We start from the raw sequence: 20,811 nt of genomic DNA, 5'->3' as shown, positions 1-20,811 counted from the left end.
TTCTTTCTTAATCCTTATCATAATTAACCGCGAATTTAAGTTGAGTTTGTTTGGTTTATTTTATTTTATTTTTTTTGTCATTATAATTGTTTAATTATTCATATTTGACTACATAATGGAACTTTTGTGCGATGCTTTTGTGAGGAAGAAGCTAAGAAATACACCAATGAATACGAAGCATGTGGGTGACAAGGGGGGAATTTTTATTTGTACACTTTATTTTCTGAAATAAATAAATCATATAACCAATGAGACTAATGATATATGCACGTTGTAATTGTCAGAACCAAAGATCACATAGCAATTGGACAACAACTATTAATTGAATTTGCCAACGCCTTCCACTTAATAAGCACTATCATATACCTAATTAAAGTATCTCCACGTACACCAAATGTTTCTCCATTTTTCCTAGGCATGCCATCTATGTTATAAATAAGGGTCGCTCTACTGTACAGATGCAATTTTGTACAGATTTACAGATATACCATCTCCTTGTGTCTTTTGCCGACACGTGTTGTCTCCCTTATGCGCCGCTGGAGCAGGCTTTCGGCGAGGCGTGGCTGTGTGGGTGCTCACGGGTGGGCCGAGTGAGCTGAGGTGGTTGCGTGAAATGGAACGGGGTTTGTGTGCGCCGGATTCCGTTGGTGAGACATTTGCGTTTTGGGCTTAAGTGGAGCAAAAAAAAAAACAATGGATAAAAAAAAGGCAACTAGGGTCTTCACCTCACGCCTCTCCTCTCAGCAGAGCAAAACCTAGCTCCGTCTACGAGGGTCGCCGCCACTGGTCTGCTCGCTATCGCTGCTGGTGGCGCTTGGGATCTGCGTGTGTTCGTCGTGGTGAAGCTCGCTTCCTAGTTCGCAAATCGCCAGTTGCTTCGTTGCAGCGGTGGAGTCGTTGTCCCCCGGCCCTTCACCTTGGTCATTGGAATAAATAGTTGATGTAAGATTAGTTAAGAACTTAAGATAACCAATCTTTTACTGTTGAAGTCGTTAATTGTGGGATCAAACTGTAGGAGTAATTTTTTTTTTTGCAGGAAAAATATGAGTGAAAAGGCAAAGAATTGAAGGAATAAGCACTGTAATTACAACATGGACAACTATAGAGAATTTAATTTTAACATGTGTATGATGATGCTGGGTTTTAAACGGTCTTATTGCTATGGGTCCTGCTAGCAAGGTAGGCATGATAATGAATATATAGATGTTGAGATGGCACTTCCTAGTATTGCCCATGTAGGTTTTTGTCATCTTTTAGTATGCACTTTGATAGTTCATATGTTCTCCATGGAAATTGATTTAAGCTGTTAGTTCCATGTGTTGTATTGTAAATTGCTTGGTTTATTCAGAAAGGAATGTTCTATGCTTGATTGCCTCTGAATATTAGAGTTGTTGTAGAGTTAAAGACTTGTTGCACTCTACTAAGCATGGATAACTTTAAAGATAGTAGACACATAGATATGGTAAATCCAAAATTTTGTTTCATAGGGGACAGGCCATATATGTAAATTATAATGAAGCTTGTAAATGAATTATAATTAGATATTAATTTGTTGTTGATATTATAATAGACATAATTTTTTTTTTTAATTTCTGTGATTAAAATCTAAAAAGGATTTTTACTCTCATGTTAACAATTGTGCTGAGAACTTTGTTGTGCCTAATATGATGTATAGGCTATTAGTTTCTGTTTTTAAGTTTGTGAAGAAAAGTTAAAATTGGTGAGTTTTGTTAAGGAAAGGAATACATTGGGCAACCTTTATTTTCACTCAAGGAAGAAACAGGTGAATTAAGTTCAATCAGTTAAGTAGAAGACGAGATGGCAGAATAGCTGTTGCTGGTTTAGTTAAGTGGAGAAAATATTTTTTTATTCCTTGCGAAGGTGCTGATGAATTCACTAATGACATAATGAGTGTTAATATGTTAATTATAAGTTGACCAGTGATATAATGTATTTTTTAATTATAATGAATTTCTTTTTGTCACTTGCAACATTTTCCTTGATGAATTCTATGTTAAAACAGTTTCGATACACTATCTCATGCCAAGCTTTCATAACTAACTAATAACTTCATACTCTTTATATCTATTTCGTAAATAGAATTCTTAATTTTTTTTTCCTCTTATTAGCTGCTTTTAAAATTCTTTATTATAAAAATATACTACAATTTTATATACTTATGTTATGATCCTTGAACAACAACTTATTAATTATAATTTGTTAAAACTTGATTTTTTTAAAATATTGGTGATGATATTTATTTTAAATTGTAATTTTAAACTTGTGACTATTTTAATTTCTTTACTTGCATAGGACCGGTTCTATCTAGACAACCAATAACTTATCCATTAAACCAATAAATCAATAAACTAGTTATCTGACCGATTCAATCATCGCGTCAGTTTTTACAACTATGATTCAGTCCACTCTACTGACCAGTTTATTGGATTGCGGTTTATCGTTTAAGGACTATAGATCATGAATTACGGTTTAAAGTTTAAGATTTATAATTTACGGTTCAGCTTACATGGTTCATGGTTCACGGTTCAGGAATTAGTGTTACGGTGTCCTCTCACATAGAGAAATAGACAAATCAACTGCAATTTAGGCTTTAAAGGTATAGACTTTATTTTTTCGGTTTTTGGGTTTTAGGACTATGGTTCAGGTTTTTTCGATTTTGAGTTTTCGGGTACCAGATTCAGGTATAATGTTCCGGAGTTAGTGCTACCTTATACTTTCCCAACAAGAAATTCACAAATTAGTCGATTTTTTGGGTTTTGGATTTATCATTTAGGGTTTACTGTTATGGTTTAGTGTGACGGTTTACTTTCACCACAACAAACAAACAAGTCAACTGCATTATTCATGAATCTAACCTTCATTTTGTGTCATCGTCACTCCTTCCACTATTTCATAACTTCCACCCAAAATACCTTGAAGATCATCTGCTAACTGTTTTCTGATTTTACTTCTACTCGTCACCAATACTATTTTTACATAAGAGGCATACTCACATCTACACTAATCAAAGTAACATTTTCTATTGCCTTCTTTTAATTAGAAATAATACTTAGAATACAAAAAAAAAAAATGTCACCTGAACACTCCACATCAGATTAGGGGTTTAACATTCAGTAATTATAGCGTCAACCAGTAACGGATATAGAAAAATTTTGACTTTTGGACAAAAATAACATACGAAAATATTAAAATATTTAATCTTAATGTATTTATATTTTTGAATCTTCACGTATATTAGTTAGACAATAATATAATAAATAACTGTAATTAATACATCTAAAGTATATTAACTTACAAATATTTTTTTATTGCAATTTTTGGGCAAAATATGTCATACATCTATTATTAATACTACAATGCGTAATTGCATATTTAATATTGGTTAAATCACATTTACTATATTAACTTAGAAATATTTTTTCTGGTCACATTTACTATATTCATTTGGGTGATATACTCTTTCATTTTTCGTTCAGGAGTCATATACTTTTCAATGATATATTCCTCCTACATCATAGTTTTCACTATCCATAATAACACCTAAAATAACCAAGGCCTTATGTGAAATTTTTTGGTCTCCCGGCCCAAGCATTGCAACAACATGCTTGGCTCCAACTATCCGTTTTGACATTTTCAGAAAAAAAAAAAACCCAACGGAGCCATTCACCCTTTCAGCTTCAGCAGCTTAGCTTCGTACCGTTCTACACAGACTACCACGCTGCTCCCAATTGCATTGCTCTTGGACACGTGTCACCTCTGATTTCTTTCAATTCGAATATCTGTAAATCTTTATATAATGGAATCTGTACACTATAATTATCCTATAAATAATTATATATCGTTTTTCATTCTTAAATTATTATATTTCTTTAAATATAGACCTAGTATTCGTTTATTTGATTTTATATATATGCATGGCTAGATAAGTTTTTGGTTAAATATCACTTAAATTATCATACAAGTTTATAGGATATATTTTTGGCTCGCAACGAAAGGTAAAATATTTTTTATAAATTATAGAGAAAATGACAAATAGATCCCTGACTTTTTACTCCGCGGACATTTTCGTCCCTGACTATTGAAAAATACTTTTAAGTTCCTGACCTTCATAAAACTTGGACAGATCAGTCCCTGACGGAAGTATTTGGACGGATCAGTTCCTGACGGAGGCATTTGGACGGAGGGACTGATCCGTCCAAGTTTTATAAAGGTCAAGAACTTAAAAGTATTTTTCAATGATCAAGGACAAAAATGTCCGCGGAGCAAAAGGTCAGAGACCTATTTATCCTTTTCTTTAAATTATAATTAGAACTCCAGCTGTATCGTGTATTATCCATGAAGAGAGAGAATACTTAAAAATGATTATTTAGGGACTAAATTTTTATATTAGTATCTGAAATTTATAATTTTTATCATTTTAATTTTTTAAATTTAAAATTTATTATATTAGATTTTAAGTCTAATTTTAAACATTATATTAGTTTATAGACTTTTTTCGGATTGAGTCAATGAGCAGAGTATTGAATTTTCATGTTTATTTTGTTTAAACACTAAAATAAAACAATATTGTTTAGTGTTATATTTAGCGTGATAAGCTGGTGCTAAAAAAATTTAAAGATTAATATAATGTTCGAGAAAGTCTAGGGGTCAGCAATTTTATTAAAATTTGACTAGTACTTAATTAGTAAAATGAAAGTGAGCAATCTTATATCATTAGATATAATCTCACACCATTAAAAACACTAATAATAACTAATTAATAACAACAATTTACAAAAATTACTACCCCTAACATTCCTCAAAATTCTCTTCTTTTTCTTCAACAAATGAAGAAGAAAGGTTTAGGTTATTTGTTCAGTAATGATCACGAAGTCACTCCTTAAATAATATTGCAAAATTAACTTAGTTAATTAAGTGAGATTATTTTAATAAGTCTCGTTGGTAATTTGGTATATATATATATATATATATATATATATATATATATATATATATATATATATATATATATATATATATTCATAACCTCCTCTTTTCTTATCTATTTTGTTTTGGCAAAATTGGAGATTTATTATTATTTGACCAACAAAATATATTTTATGCAATTGATTTGATATTTGCCTTTCGAAGTTATCAGTAATAGTTTTCATTTGTATTTTCATTTAATTTATTACTTTGTGATATTCCAATACAATCTTTATCTTGGATTTTACACTTTAATTTGACATTGTTATTGAAGGTTGTTATTCCTCCTCTTGAATAGGTTTACAATACCATAGTACATATTTAACGTGTAGTTAGTAATTTAATTAATTCCCTTTTCCCATGGCTTTTGGTTAAACAAATAAGATAACTTACAAACACAAACAAGTAATTAAAATATTCGGTGTCCACTAATTTAGAAATAAGCAAGAATCAATGAACTATCTAGCTCCCGTGATAAGCTGGAATCATGTAATTAATTTAGAAGATAATAACCTCATAATTAATTAAAGTGTACGTAGCATAAACTTATCAAATCATCATATTATTCCAAATGGGACACTGTGTTAGTTTCTAGCCATTTAATCTGTTTTCTTAAACTATAAACTAAAGCTATATAGTACCAATGACTATGCTAATGAGAGAAAGAGACATGTATCATGTATGTGTTTTCATCTCTTATAAATTGTTCACACTATTTTGATAAAAATAAAACAATAATTTAAAAAAAAAACTTCCTTTAGAAGTGATGACTCGTGTGTAGGACTGGAAGTGAGTCAAATTAGTTTATGAACTAATTCAAATTCCACTTATTAACAGCTTGGTAAGCTGAATTCATGAGCTGGTGAGCTGAGATTGAGTTTGGATAAGTTCAGCTCATTAGCTCATGAACTGATTCGATTATATATATATCCTATATGCATTTAATATATACTTTTAATATATATATATATATATATTAATCGTGTTAATTATTTAAAATTTTATATTTATTTTTTTATATAATTTTAATGTAGGACATAAATAAAAAAATTTATAATTTATTGATAGATAGATAATATATAAAATTGATCTTTTTAAATATTTTTTAAAATATATAAATTATAATTTATTAATATAAAATTATAGATTATGTTCCTATTATTTGAACCAACTCGTGAGTTCGAGCCATCTCGTGAGATTTTGATGAGCTAAGTTTAAGTTTAAGAAATAGACTTCATTGTTAATGAGTCGAGTCATAAATAAAGTTCAATTTTCATGAGTCGAATATGAGTTTGATCTAATTCGACTCAATTCTTCTCACGCCCAACCCTACTCATGACTATATGTATACTCTCATAATTAAAGTTCAACGTTATTAAAATTTATTACTCTACAATTTACAATAAGATCAATAACATTTCTAAGAACAGAAAAGTAATTATTTTTGCTCAATGCATTGGTTTCTTTTAATTGAGAGGGGTTTAGAACTTAGAAGCCCTTTTAATTAGTTGATATAATCATAAAGAATGACATGTAAGTCAATTTACTAATTAAAAAAGCATTTGTCAAATTAATTAGGTGTTTGTATACTTAACTAATAATCAGTGTAACATTTGATACTAGATATTTAGTTTTTTTTTTTTTTTTTTTAAGTTGCTTAGTTTGATATTATTAGTTAATATTTTAAAAATTCATTAAAATAAAAGATGAAGCACTCTTCTGAGAAACATCAAAATGAATTATAATATGACAAAGCAACAACAACCGTATCAAATATTAGGTACTGAACAATATGGATATACCATATGGCTAGGTCCTACCTGTATTCAACATGCATGATAACATAATTTTGATAAGCTAAGGATACAGAATATCCAATATATAAAATAGAAAAATAGATAAAGAAATCTATATAAAATTAAATCTGAGAGAGGTCTTATTTGAAAAAATGCTTATTATTTGGTGAAAAATGTGTAATGATTTTATAGTAATTGAATTAAAAGAACGTTTAAAATCTCACTTAGCCTTGATTTAATATTATTTCTGCATGTTGACATAACTACTTAATTCAAAAAATTTAGCAAAATAATGTAAAAAAAAAAAAAAAAAAAAAAGGAGAATGAAGGCCAGCCACATGCACCATCACAATTTTGAAAAATATAATAGTCTTCTGTATGTGCATGATCATTGCCAAATTTAATGTCATGTATCAAATTCAATCAATAATATAAAGTCACTACAACAAATTAGACATTTAGCGGCGATTCCTGGAGCCGTTTAGCGGCGGTTTTAAACCGCTGCAAAACATATCACGGCGGTTTAATGAGTTGCCCAAAGATGGGGCGCGGCTAAACGGATAGCGACGGTTTTTTCCAATCACTGGAATAATCGCCGCGAAATGGAACATGGGTTTTGCGGCGGTTATTACCCGCCGCAGTATGTGGATGGAAAATGTTATTTCTCATTTTGCAGCGGTTTGTAACCGCCGCTAAAATACCAGTGACTTGAAAACAACTTAATTTTGTGACGGGTGATAACCGCCGCGAAATATTAGCAAGGAAGACAATATTACTGTTTTGCGGCGGTTAAAAATCGCCACCAAATTCAAATTTCCCATTAAAAATTTTAGATTTTCTATTATTTTGTCTCTTTTGAAAAAGTATGTTCATTAAACTTTAATTTGTTTACTTTTTAATTAATTTAGAGAAATTGCAACCAAGTAAAACAGCTCAATTAACATAACAAACCAAATTAAATATATGCAAACATAACATCTATAATAAAATTGTCATAACATCATCCAAAAAAAGTAAGAATGCTTAAGTTGAAGAAAATAAGCATAAAACTCTAAACCAACTTAAATGTAAAAGTATCTAAGAACATTGACTGAAATTCAAAATTTTTATTGCGGGTCATGATTGCCAGATGAAGATGGCCCTGCGCATGACGAGTCCGGTGTACCACCAAAAAAGTCAGCTCTGCAGCAATCTCAACTGGCAAATTGCCTCCTTGCTATTGGACTAGATATCCCAAGACCTTATGTATTGACTGTCTCTTCGCCTGCTCTTCTTCTAGCTTAGCCATTGGTGCACGAAATTGTGATCTCTAGCAACGGTGCCAAAAACTCAGTACGCACGTTCATAATCTCAAATTCTTTTTCACAACTCCGATACAACTAACCAGCAAGTGCACTGGGTCGTCCAAGTAATAAACCTTACGTGAGTAAGGGTCGATCCCACGGAGATTGTCGGCTTGAAGCAAGCTATGGTCATCTTGCAAATCTCAGTCAGGCAGATTCAAATGGTTATGGGATTTTGATAATTAAAATATAAATAACAGAAAATAAGATAGAGATACTTATGTAATTCATTGGTGAGAATTTCAGATAAGCGTATGGAGATGCTTTGTTCCTTCTGAACCTTTGCTTTCCTACTGCTTTCATCCAATCATTCATACTCCTTTCCATGGCAAGCTGTATGTTGGGCATCACCGTTGTCAATGGCTACTTCCCGTCCTCTCAGTAAAAATGGTCCAAATGCGCTGTCACCGCATGGCTAATCATCTGTCGGTTCTCGATCATGTTGGAATAGGATCCAGTGATCCTTTTGCGTCTGTCACTACGCCCAACACTTGCGAGTTTGAAGCTCGTCACAGTCATCCCTTCCCAGATCCTACTCGGAATACCACAGACAAGGTTTAGACTTTCCGGATCTCAAAAATGGCCGCCAATAATTCTAGCTTATACCACGAAAACTCCGATCTTTTGGAATGGAGGCTAAGAGATAAACGCTCAATCCAAGGTAGAACGGAAGTGGTTGTCAGGCACGCGTTCATAGGTTGAGAATAGTGATGAGTGTCACGGATCATCATATTCATCATGGTTGAAGTGCAAGCGAATATCTTAGAATAGGAATAAGCTTGAATTGAATAAGAAAACAATAGTACTTTGCATTAATTCATGAGGAACAGCAGAGCTCCACACCTTAATCTATGGTGTGTAGAAACTCTACCGTTGAAAATACATAAGTGATGAAGGTCCAGGCATGGCCGAATGGCCAGCCCCCTAAATGTGATCTCTGAACATAAAATTATTCAAAAACTAACCAGAGATATAAAATAAATCACTAAAAGTAGTTTTTATACTAAACTAGTAACTAGGGTTTACAGAAATGAGTAAATGATGCAGAAATCCACTTCCGGGCCCACTTGGTGTGTGCTTGGGCTGAGCATTGAGCTTTCATGTGTAGAGACTCTTTTTGGAGTTAAACGCCAGGTTGTAGCCTGTTTCTGACGTTTAACTCTGATTTGCAACCTGTTTCTGGCGTTTAACTCTAGAATAGGGCAGGAAGTTGGTGTTTGAAGGCCAGTTTGCATCGTCAAAACTCGGGCAAAGTATGGACTATTATATATTGCTAGAAAGCCCTAGATGTCTACTTTCCAACGCATTTGAGAGCGCTCCAATTGGGTTTCTGTAGCTCCAGAAAATCCACTTCGAGTACAGAGAGGTCAGAATCCAACAGCATCTGTAGTCCTTTTTCAGCCTCTGAATCAGATTTTTGCTCAAGTCCCTCAATTTCAGTCAGAAAATACCTGAAATCATAGAAGAACACATAAAGTCATAGTAAAATCCAGAAATGTGATTTTTATTTAAAAACTAATAAAAATATACTAAAAACTAACTAAATCATACTAAAAACTATGTAAAAACAATGTCAAAGAGCGTATAAATTATCCGCTCATCAGCCGTCAATTCTGCAATCCTCCTCTTGGACTCTTCATTAGGCTCTACAGAACCCGATGTATGTCCAGCAGAGTTACCAAAGACTTGGGTGGGACATGGTCCAGCACCTAGGGCATGAACTCGTCCTGGGTGCTCCTTTCCGAGAACTTGTGCTAGCGAGTCATTTTGTGAAAGGTGCTTAGAGGATCCATCCTGCCTCTCAACAATCACAATTGCTTCCTACAAATATGCAACACATTGGAAATGCATGAGTTAACAGTAGCACGATATATACAGTAAGCTAAGTTGCTTCAAATTTTCAAATATGACTTACACTAACAATACGCGCATCAGGATGGATATACGAGCCATCTTTTTTCTTAGGGGTAAGTACAATTTTGGTCCCTTAAGTTTAGTGCCAGAATCGAATTCGTCCCTCTTGTTATTTTGCCATTAAAATCGTCCTTAATGTTTTTTTTTGTATTAAAATCGTCCTTTTCAATAAAATTTTTTATTTTATTCCTAAACTACCCCTATCCTATTTTAATAATAAAAATTATAAAATTAAAAAAAAAAAAGAAAACGAGTAAAAACGCGTTGGGGGTGGGGGAAGAAAAGGGTATACGAAGGGGGGAGGGGAGGGGAGGGGAAGGGGGAAGGGGGGAAAGGGGAAGGGGGAAGGGGGGAGGGGGACGGCGCCAGGGAGCCTCCGTCGTCGCCGCCGTGACCTCATCGTCGCCGCCGCCTCTTCCAGAACTCTGATGATGATGACGATGAAGGGAGAAGAAAAGCCGCCGTCCCGCCGCCGCAGTCTCGCCGTCCTGCCGCTGCAGCCGCTGCCTTTCTTCGAACCAGATCTGTTCTTTGTGCTTTGAATTTATGTTTCTCTGTGTTTGTCTGTTTCTGTTTCTCTGGCTTTGTGTTTCTCTGTTTCTGTTTGGGGGTGGGGGGAAGGGGAGACGGGGAGGGAGAGGGGACGCGGGGTGGGGGTGGGGGTGGGGGAAAGACGTGCGGGGTGGGGGTGGGGGGAAGGGGAGGCGGGACTAGCGATGGGGGGTGGCGGTGAGGGTGGGGGTGGAGGAGTGGGATGGGTTGTGGTGGTGCCGTGGGTTGTAGGGGTGGCGGTGAGGGTGAGGGTGCGGGGTGGGGGTGGTAAGGGTGCACGGTAGGGGCGGGGGTGGGAGGGTGGAGATGGGAGTGAGGGTGGGGATGTCGGGGTTGTGTGGGGTGGCGGTGAGGGTGCGGTGTGGGGGTGGGCATGGAGGTGGGAGTGGTGGGTGTGGCGGTGCAGTGAGTTGTGGGGGGTGGCGGTGAGGGTGCAGGGTGGGGGTGGTGGTGGGAGTGGTGGGGTGGGGATGCCGTGGGTTGTGGGGTGGTGGACGAAATTGTGTTCCATGTTCTTTGTACTTGTGTGAGATTAACAATATATAATTGTATTGAATCCTCATTGTGGCTCTATGTGTGGACACAACTCCGTTCAACTAACCAGCAAGTGCACTGGGTCGTCCAAGTAATACCTTACGTGAGTAAGGGTCGAATCCCACGGAGATTGTTGGTATGAAGCAAGCTATGGTCACCTTGTAAATCTCAGTCAGGCAGATATAAAGTGATAAAGATGTTTTCGAATATTATATAATAAAATAGGGATAGAGATACTTATGTAAATCATTGGTAGGAATTTCAGATAAGCGAATGGAGATGCTTTTCGTTCCTCTGAACCTCTGCTTTCCTGCTATCTTCATCCAATCAGTCTCATTCCTTTCCATGGCTGGCTTTATGTGATACATCACCACTGTCAATGGCTACTTTCGGTCATCTCACGGGAAAATGATCCAATGCCCTGTCACGGCACGGCTAATCGTCTGGAGGCATCACCCTTGTCAATGGCTTCATCTTATCCTCTCAGTGAATAATATGCTTACGCACCCTGTCACGGCACGGCTATTCATCTGTCGGTTCTCGATCATGCTGGAATAGGATTTACTATCCTTTTGCGTCTGTCACTAACGCCCTGCAATCGCGAGTTAGGAGCTCGTCACAGTCATTCAATCATTGAATCCTACTCAGAATACCACAGACAAGGTTTAGACCTTCCGGATTCTCTTGAATGCTGCCATCATTCTAGCTTACGCCACGAAGATTCTGGTTAGGAGATCTAAGAGATATTCATTCTAGCTTATTTCATGTAGAACAGAAGTGTTTGTCAGGCACGCGTTCATAAGGGAGAAGGATGATGAGCGTCACACATAATCATCACCTTCATCACGTTCTTGGGTGCGAATGGATATCTTAGAAGCGAAATAAGAAGAATTGAATAGAAAACAGTAGTATTTTGCATTAATTTTTGAGGAACAGCAGAGCTCCACACCTTAATCTATGGAGTGTAGAAACTCTACCGTATGAAAATACATAAGTGAAGGTCCAGGCATGGCCGAGATGGCCAGCCCCTTTGATCTAAGAACCAGGCGTCCAAAGATGCCTAATACAATAGTAAGAGGTCCTATTTATAATAAACTAGTCACTAGGGTTTACATGAGTAAGTATTTGATGTATAAATCCACTTCCGGGGCCCACTTGGTGTGTGTTTGGGCTGAGCTTAAGTGTTGCACGTGCAGAGGCCATTTGTGGAGTTGAACGCCAGTTTCTGTGCCAGTTTGGGCGTTCAACTATGGTTTTGGATCCTTTTCTGGCGCTGGACGCCAGATTTGGGTAGAAAGCTGGCGTTGAACGCAAGTTTACGTCGTCAATTATTGGCCAAAGTATGGACTATTATACATTGCTGGAAAGCCCTGGATGTCTACTTTCCAAAGCAATTGGAAGCGCGCCATTTCGAGTTCTGTAGCTCCAGAAAATCCACTTTGAGTGCAGAGAGGTCAGAATCCAACAGCATCAGCAGTCCTTTTTCAACCTCTGAATCTGATTTCTGCTCAAGTCCCTCAATTTCAGCCAGAAAATACCTGAAATCACAGAAAAACACACAAACTCATAGTAAAGTCCAGAAATGTGAATTTAACATAAAATCTATTAAAAACATCCCTAAAAGTAACTAGATCTTACTAAAAACATACTAAAAACAATGTCAAAAAGCGTATAAATTATCCGCTCATCACAACACCAAACTTAAATTGTTGCTTGTCCCCAAGCAACTGAAAATCAAAATAGGATAAAAAGAATAGAATATACTATAAATTCCAAACTATCAATGAAACAGAGCTTCAATCATATGAGCGGGACTTATAGCTTTTTGCCTCTTGAATAGTTTTGGCATCTCACTTTATCCATTGAGGTTCAGAATGATTGGCATCTATAGGAACTTCAGATTTCGAATAGTGTTATTGACTCTCTTAGTTCAGTATGATGATTCTTGAACACAGCTTCTTTATGAGTCTTGGCCGTGGCCCTAAGCACTTTGTTTTCCAGTATTACCACCGGATACATAAATGCCACAGACACATAATTGGGTGAACCTTTTCAGATTGTGACTCAGCTTTGCTAAAGTCCCCAATTAGAGGTGTCCAGGGTTCTTAAGCACACTCTTTTTTTGCTTTGGACCTTGACTTTAACCGCTCAGTCTCAAGTTTTCACTTGACACCTACACGCCACAAGCACATGGTTGGGGACAGCTAGTTTTAGCCGCTTAGACCAGGATTTTATTCCTTTAGGCCCTCCTATCCACTGATGCTCAAAGCCTTGGGATCCTTTTTATTTTGCCCTTGCCTTTTGGTTTTAAGGGTTATTGGCTTTTTCTGCTTGCTTTTTCTTTTTCTTTCTTCTTTTTTTTTTCTATTTTTTTTTTCGCCCCTTTTTTTTTTTCTGCAAGCTTTGTTCTTTGCTGCTTTTTCTTGCTTCAAGAATCATTTTTATGATTTTTCAGATTATCAAATAACATGTCTCCTAGTCATCATTCTTTCAAGAGCCAACGTATTTAACATTCTTAAACAACAACTTCAAAAGATACATGCACTGTTCAAGCATACATTCAGAAAACAAGAAGCATTGTCACCACATCAATATAATTAAGCTAAGTTCAAGGATAAATTCGAAACTCATGTACTTCTTGTTCTTTTGAATTAAAACATTTTTCATTTAAGAGAGGTGATGGATTCATAGGACATTCATATCTTTAAGACAGAGTTACTAACTACTAATGATCATGTAATGAAGACACAAACACAGATAAGCACATAGAAAACGAAAAAAAACAGAGAAAGTAAGAACAAGGAATGAGTCCACCTTAGTGATGTCCTTGAGCTCTTCTATGTCTCTTCCTTGCCTTGGCTGCTCCTCCTTCATTGCTTTTAGATCTTCTCTGATTTCATGAAGGATGATGGAGTGCTCTTGATGTTCCACCCTTAGTTGCTTCCAATAATTGTGTGGAAGAAGATGTATCCCCTGAGGTATCTCAGGGATCTCTTGATTTGCAGTCAAATGTTCTACCACTGAGCTATAGACCCTTGATGGAGCTTTTGTCTTCCCTTTCCTTCTTTCTAGAGGCTTCTCTGACCTTAGGTGCCATCAATGGTTATGGAAAAAAAACAAAAAAGCTATGCTTTTTACCACACCAAACTTAGAATGTTGCTCGCCCTCGAGCAAAAGAAGAAAGACTGAAGAATAAGAAGAAGATATGGAGGAGATGGATGGGAGTGTGTGTTCGGCCATATGGGTGGGATTGGGTGGGAGAGAGATGTTGAATTTTGAAGGTAGTGGGTGTATGGATGTGAGTGGTAAATGGAAAGTAGAATGGATGATCATGAATGGGAAGAGAGATGATGAGGTAGGTGGGGATCCTGTGGGGTTCACAGATCCTGAGGTGTCAAGGCATTTACATCCCTGCACCATTTTAGGCATGTAAAATGCCCCTGCACACAACTCTGGGCGTTCAGCGCCAGGTTGGTGCCCATTTTGGGCGTTCAACGCCCCGTTGCTGCCATTTCTGGCGTTGAACGCCAGAACCATGCTTGTTCTGGGCGTTCAGCGCCAGGATGCTCCCATTCTGAGCGTTCAGCGCCAGAACTATGCTCTGTTCTGGCGTTTGAACGCCAGACAGATGCTCCTCCAGGGTGTGATTTTTCTTCTGCTGTTTTTGATTCCGTTTTTGATTTTTTTGTTTATTTTGTGACTCCACATGATCATGAACCTAAGAAAACATGAAAAACAATAAAAATAAGAATTAGATAAACATTGGGTTGCCTCCCAACAAGTGCTTCTTTAATGTCAATAGCTTGACAGTGAGCTCTCATGGAGCCTCACAGATGTGCAGAGCTTTGTTGAGACTCTCCAACACCAAACTTAGAGTTTGGATATGGGAGTTCAACACCAAACTTAGAGTTTGGTTGTGGCCTCCCAACACCAAACTTAGAGTTTGACTGTGGGGGCTCTGGTTGACTCTGCTTGGAGAGAAGCTTTTTCTGCTTCCTCTCCATGGTTGCAGAGGGAGATCCTTGAGTTTTAAACACAAGGGAGTCCTCATTCCCTTGAAGGACTATTTCACCTCTGTCAACATCAATCACAGCTCTTGCTGTGGCCAGGAAAGGTCTTCCTAGGATGATGGATTCATCCTCTTTCTTTCCAGTATCCAGGACTATGAAATCAGCAGGGATGTAAAGGCCCTCAACTTTTACCAATACATCTTCTACGTGTCCATAAGCCTGTCTTCTTGAGCTGTCTGCCATCTCTAGTGAGATTTTAGCAGCTTGCACCCCATAGATTCCCAGTTTCTCTATTACAGAGAGGGGCATGAGGTTTATACCTGAACCAAGGTCACACAGAGCTTTGAAGATCATGGTGCCTATGGTACAAGGTAGTATGAACTTTCCAGGATCCTGTCTCTTCTGAGGTAATGTCAGTTGATCCAGATCACTTAGTTCATTGATGAACAAGGGAGGTTCAACTTCCCAAGCATCAATGCCAAACAATTTGGCATTTAGCTTCATGATTGCACCAAGAAACTTGGCAGTTTGCTCTTCAGTAACATCCTCATTCTCTTCAGAAGAGGAATGCTCGTCAGAGCTCATGAAGGGCATAAGGAGGTTCAATGGGATCTCTATGGTCTCTAGATGAGCCTCAGAGTCCTTTGGTTCCCCAGAAGGAAGCTCCTTATTGATCACTGGACGTCCCAGGAGGTCTTCCTCCTTGGGATTCACGTCCTCTCCTCTCCTTACAGGTTCGGCCATGGCGCTTATGTCAATGGCCTTGCACTCTTCTTTTGGGTTCTCTTCTGTGTTGCTTGGGAGAGTACTAGGAGGGATTTCAGTGATCCTTTTACTCAGCTGGCCCACTTGTGCTTCCAGATTTCTAATGGAAGACCTTGTTTCATTCATGAAACGTACAGTGGCCTTAGATAGATCAGAGACTAGATTTGCTAAATTAGAAGCATTTTGTTTAGAGTTCTCTGTTTGTTGCTGAGTTGATGATGGAAAAGGTTTGCTATTGCTAAACCTGTTTCTTCCACCATTATTAAAGCCTTGTTGGGGCTTTTGATCCTTCCATGAGAAATTTGGATGATTTCTCCATGTTGAGTTATAGGTGTTTCCATAAGGTTCACCTAAGTAATTTACCTCTGCTATTGCAGGGTTCTTAGGATCATAGGCTTCTTCTTCAGAAGATGCCTCTTGAGTACTGTTGGATGCAGCTTGCATTCCATGCAGACTCTGAGAAATCATATTGACTTGCTGAGTCAATATTTTATTCTGAGCCAATATGGCATTCAGAGTATCAACCTCAAGAACTCCCTTCTTCATAGGCGTCCCATTACTCACAGGATTCCTTTCAGAAGTGTACATGAACTGGTTATTAGAAACCATGTCAATGAGTTCTTGAGCTTCTGCAGGCGTTTTCTTTAGGTGAATGGATCCACCTGCAGAGGTGTCCAATGACATCTTAGATAACTCAGACAGACCATCATAGAATATATCCAGGATGGTCCATTCTGAAAGCATGTCAGAAGGACACTTTTTGGTCAACTGTTTGTATCTTTCCCAAGCTTCATAGAGAGATTCACCTTCTTTCTGTCTGAAGGTTTGAACATCCGCTCTAAGCTTGCTCAGCTTTTGAGGAGGAAAGTACTTGGCTAAGAAAGTCGTGACCAGCTTATCCCAAGAGTTCAGGCTGTCTTTGGGTTGAGAATCCAACCATAATCTAGCTCTGTCTCTTACAGCAAAGGGGAAAAGCATGAGCCTGTAGACTTCAGGATCTATTCCATTAGTCTTAACAGTATCACATATCTGCAAGAATTCAGTTAAGAACTGAAAAGGATCTTCAGATGGAAGTCCATGAAACTTGCAGTTCTGCTGCATCAGAGAAACTAATTGAGGTTTCAGCTCAAAGTTGTTTGCTCCAATGGCAGGAATGGAGATGCTTCTTCCATGTAAATTGGAATTAGGTGCAGTAAAGTCACCAAGCATCCTCCTTGCATTATTATTATTTTCGGCTGCCATCTCCTCTGCCTGTTTGAAAATTTCTGAAAGGTTATCTCTGGATTGTTGTATTTTAGCTTCTCTTAATTTTCTCTTCAGAGTTCTTTCAGGTTCTGGATCTGCTTCCACAAGAATGTTCTTATCCTTGCTCCTGCTCATAATACAAGGAAGAATGGACAGAAAAATGATAATAATAATAATAGAGATCCTTTATACCACAGTATAGGGATCCCTTATGTGAGTAGAAGAAGAGGGGGAGATAAAGGATGTGATGTAAAGGAAGAAACACAACTGTGAGGATTAGAATGTGAGATGAGATGTTAGGACATGAATGAATAAATAGAATGAGATGGGGGAGGAATAATTTTCGAAAATTATTTTGAGAAAGAGTTAGTGATTTTTGAAAAATGGTTTTTGAAAAAGTTTAGTATTTTTTTCGAATTTTTTTTAATTTAAAATAATTAATAAATTAAAAAGAAATTTTGAAAAAGGGGAGAGATATTTTCGAAAAAATGAGAGAGAGAGAGTTAGTTAGGTGGTTTTGAAAAAGATAAGAAACAAACAAAAAGTTAGTTAGTTAGTTGAAACAAATTTTGAAAAGATAAGAAGTTAGGAGGTTAGAGAAGATATTTTGAAAAGATATTTTTGAAAAAGATAAGATAAGAAGATATTTTTGAAAAGATATGATTGGAGTTAGTTTTGAAAAAGATTTGATTTTTTTTTTTAAATCTCAATTAATGACTTGATTCATAAGAAATCACAAGATATGATTCTAGAACTCAAAGTTTGAATCTTTCTTAACAAGCAAGTAACAAACTTCAAATTTTTGAATCAAAACATTAATTGATTATGTTATTTTCGAAAATTTGGTATAAAAATAAGAAAAAGATTTTTGAAAATTATTTTTGGAATTTTCGAAAATAACTAAGAATTTTGAAAAAGATTTGATTTTTGAAAAAGATTTTGAAAAAGATAAGATTCTCAAATTGAAAATTTGATTTGACTTATGAGAAACAATTTGATTTTAAAATTTTTTGAAAAAGTCAACCCAAATTTTCGAATTTGATGAAAGAAAAAGGGAAAGATATTTTTTTGATTTTTGAATTTTTATGATGCAAGAGAAAAACACTAAAAGGATGCAATGCATGGAATTTTTAGATCAAAACAATGAATGCATGCAAGAATGCTATGAATGTCAAGATGAACACCAAGAACACTATGAATGTCATGATGAACATCAGGAACATATTTTTGAAAAATTTTTAATGCAAAGAAAACATGCAAGACACCAAACTTAGAATTCTTTAATGCTTACGCACTAAGAATTCAAGAATGCATATGATAAACATGAAAAGACACAAAACAAAAAATCATCAAGATCAAACAAGAAGACTTACCAAGAACAACTTGAAGATCATGAAGAACACTATGAATGCATGATATTTTCGAAAAATGCTAGATGCATATGCATGTGACACCAAACTTATAATATGACTCAAGACTCAAACAAGAAACAGAAAATATTTTTGATTTTTATGATTTTCAAATTTTTTTGGATTTTTAACTTATATTTTTCGAAAATTATTTAGAAAAAAAGAAAAATAAGGGTTCAAAATTTTTAATATGAATTCCAGGAATCTTATGCTCTAAAGCTCCAATCAAAGGGTCAGGCATGGCTTAATAGCCAGCCAAACTTTAGTATGTAAATCAGAAACAGTAGCAGGTGGATTAACTCCAACTAGCTTGCTCTTGATAACAAATTGCTGCCTCAGTCTAAATAAATTTAGACATGGCTTTACAGCCAGCCAGGATGCAACATATAATTACATGGGCTGAAGTGATTAGTTGAATACCAATCCCAAAGTAGTTTGGGTATGGCTTTACAGCCAGATATGATTCAACATATTTCATGAAACACTAGAATTCATTCTTAAAAATTTTGAAGCCATAGAATAATTTATTTTTGAAAACATTTTTATTATTATTATTTTTTTTTTCGAAAACATATGAGAGATTTTTGAAAATATTTTTGAAAAATTTTTGAAAAGAAAATAAAAAGAAAATTACCTAATCTGAGCAACAAGATGAACCGTCAGTTGTCCAAACTCGAACAATCCCCGGCAACGGCGCCAAAAACTTAGTGGACGAAATTGTGTTCCATGTTCTTTGTACTTGTGTGAGATTAACAATATATAATTGTATTGAATCCTCATTGTGGCTCTATGTGTGGACACAACTCCGTTCAACTAACCAGCAAGTGCACTGGGTCGTCCAAGTAATACCTTACGTGAGTAAGGGTCGAATCCCACGGAGATTGTTGGTATGAAGCAAGCTATGGTCACCTTGTAAATCTCAGTCAGGCAGATATAAAGTGATAAAGATGTTTTCGAATATTATATAATAAAATAGGGATAGAGATACTTATGTAAATCATTGGTAGGAATTTCAGATAAGCGAATGGAGATGCTTTTCGTTCCTCTAAACCTCTGCTTTCCTGCTATCTTCATCCAATCAGTCTCATTCCTTTCCATGGCTGGCTTTATGTGATACATCACCACTGTCAATGGCTACTTTCGGTCATCTCACGGGAAAATGATCCAATGCCCTGTCACGGCACGGCTAATCGTCTGGAGGCATCACCCTTGTCAATGGCTTCATCTTATCCTCTCAGTGAATAATATGCTTACGCACCCTGTCACGGCACGGCTATTCATCTGTCGGTTCTCGATCATGCTGGAATAGGATTTACTATCCTTTTGCGTCTGTCACTAACGCCCTGCAATCGCGAGTTAGGAGCTCGTCACAGTCATTCAATCATTGAATCCTACTCAGAATACCACAGACAAGGTTTAGACCTTCCGGATTCTCTTGAATGCCGCCATCATTCTAGCTTACGCCACGAAGATTCTGGTTAGGAGATCTAAGAGATATTTATTCTAGCTTATTTCATGTAGAACAGAAGTGTTTGTCAGGCACGCGTTCATAAGGGAGAAGGATGATGAGCGTCACACATAATCATCACCTTCATCACGTTCTTGGGTGTGAATGGATATCTTAGAAGCGAAATAAGAAGAATTGAATAGAAAACAGTAGTACTTTGCATTAATCTTTGAGGAACAGCAGAGCTCCACACCTTAATCTATGGAGTGTAGAAACTCTACCGTATGAAAATATATAAGTGAAGGTCCAGGCATGGCCGAGATGGCCAGCCCCTTTGATCTAAGAACCAGGCGTCCAAAGATGCCTAATACAATAGTAAGAGGTCCTATTTATAATAAACTAGTCACTAGGGTTTACATGAGTAAGTATTTGATGTATAAATCCACTTCCGGGGCCCACTTGGTGTGTGTTTGGGCTGAGCTTAAGTGTTGCACGTGCAGAGGCCATTTGTGGAGTTGAACGCCAGTTTCTGTGCCAGTTTGGGCGTTCAACTCTGGTTTTGGATCCTTTTCTGGCGCTGGACGCCAGATTTGGGTAGAAAACTGGCGTTGAACGCCAGTTTACGTCGTCAATTCTTGGCCAAAGTATGGACTATTATACATTGCTGGAAAGCCCTGGATGTCTACTTTCCAACGCAATTGGAAGCGCGCCATTTCGAGTTCTGTAGCTCCAGAAAATCCACTTTGAGTGCAGGGAGGTCAGAATCCAACAGCATCAGCAGTCCTTTTTCAACCTCTGAATCTGATTTCT

Source organism: Arachis ipaensis, chromosome B10, assembly GCF_059453495.1.
Source record: "Arachis ipaensis isolate K30076 ecotype BB chromosome B10, ASM5945349v1, whole genome shotgun sequence".
Classification (NCBI taxonomy): Eukaryota; Viridiplantae; Streptophyta; class Magnoliopsida; order Fabales; family Fabaceae; genus Arachis; species Arachis ipaensis.
Note: the sequence above shows the minus strand (reverse complement) of the source record.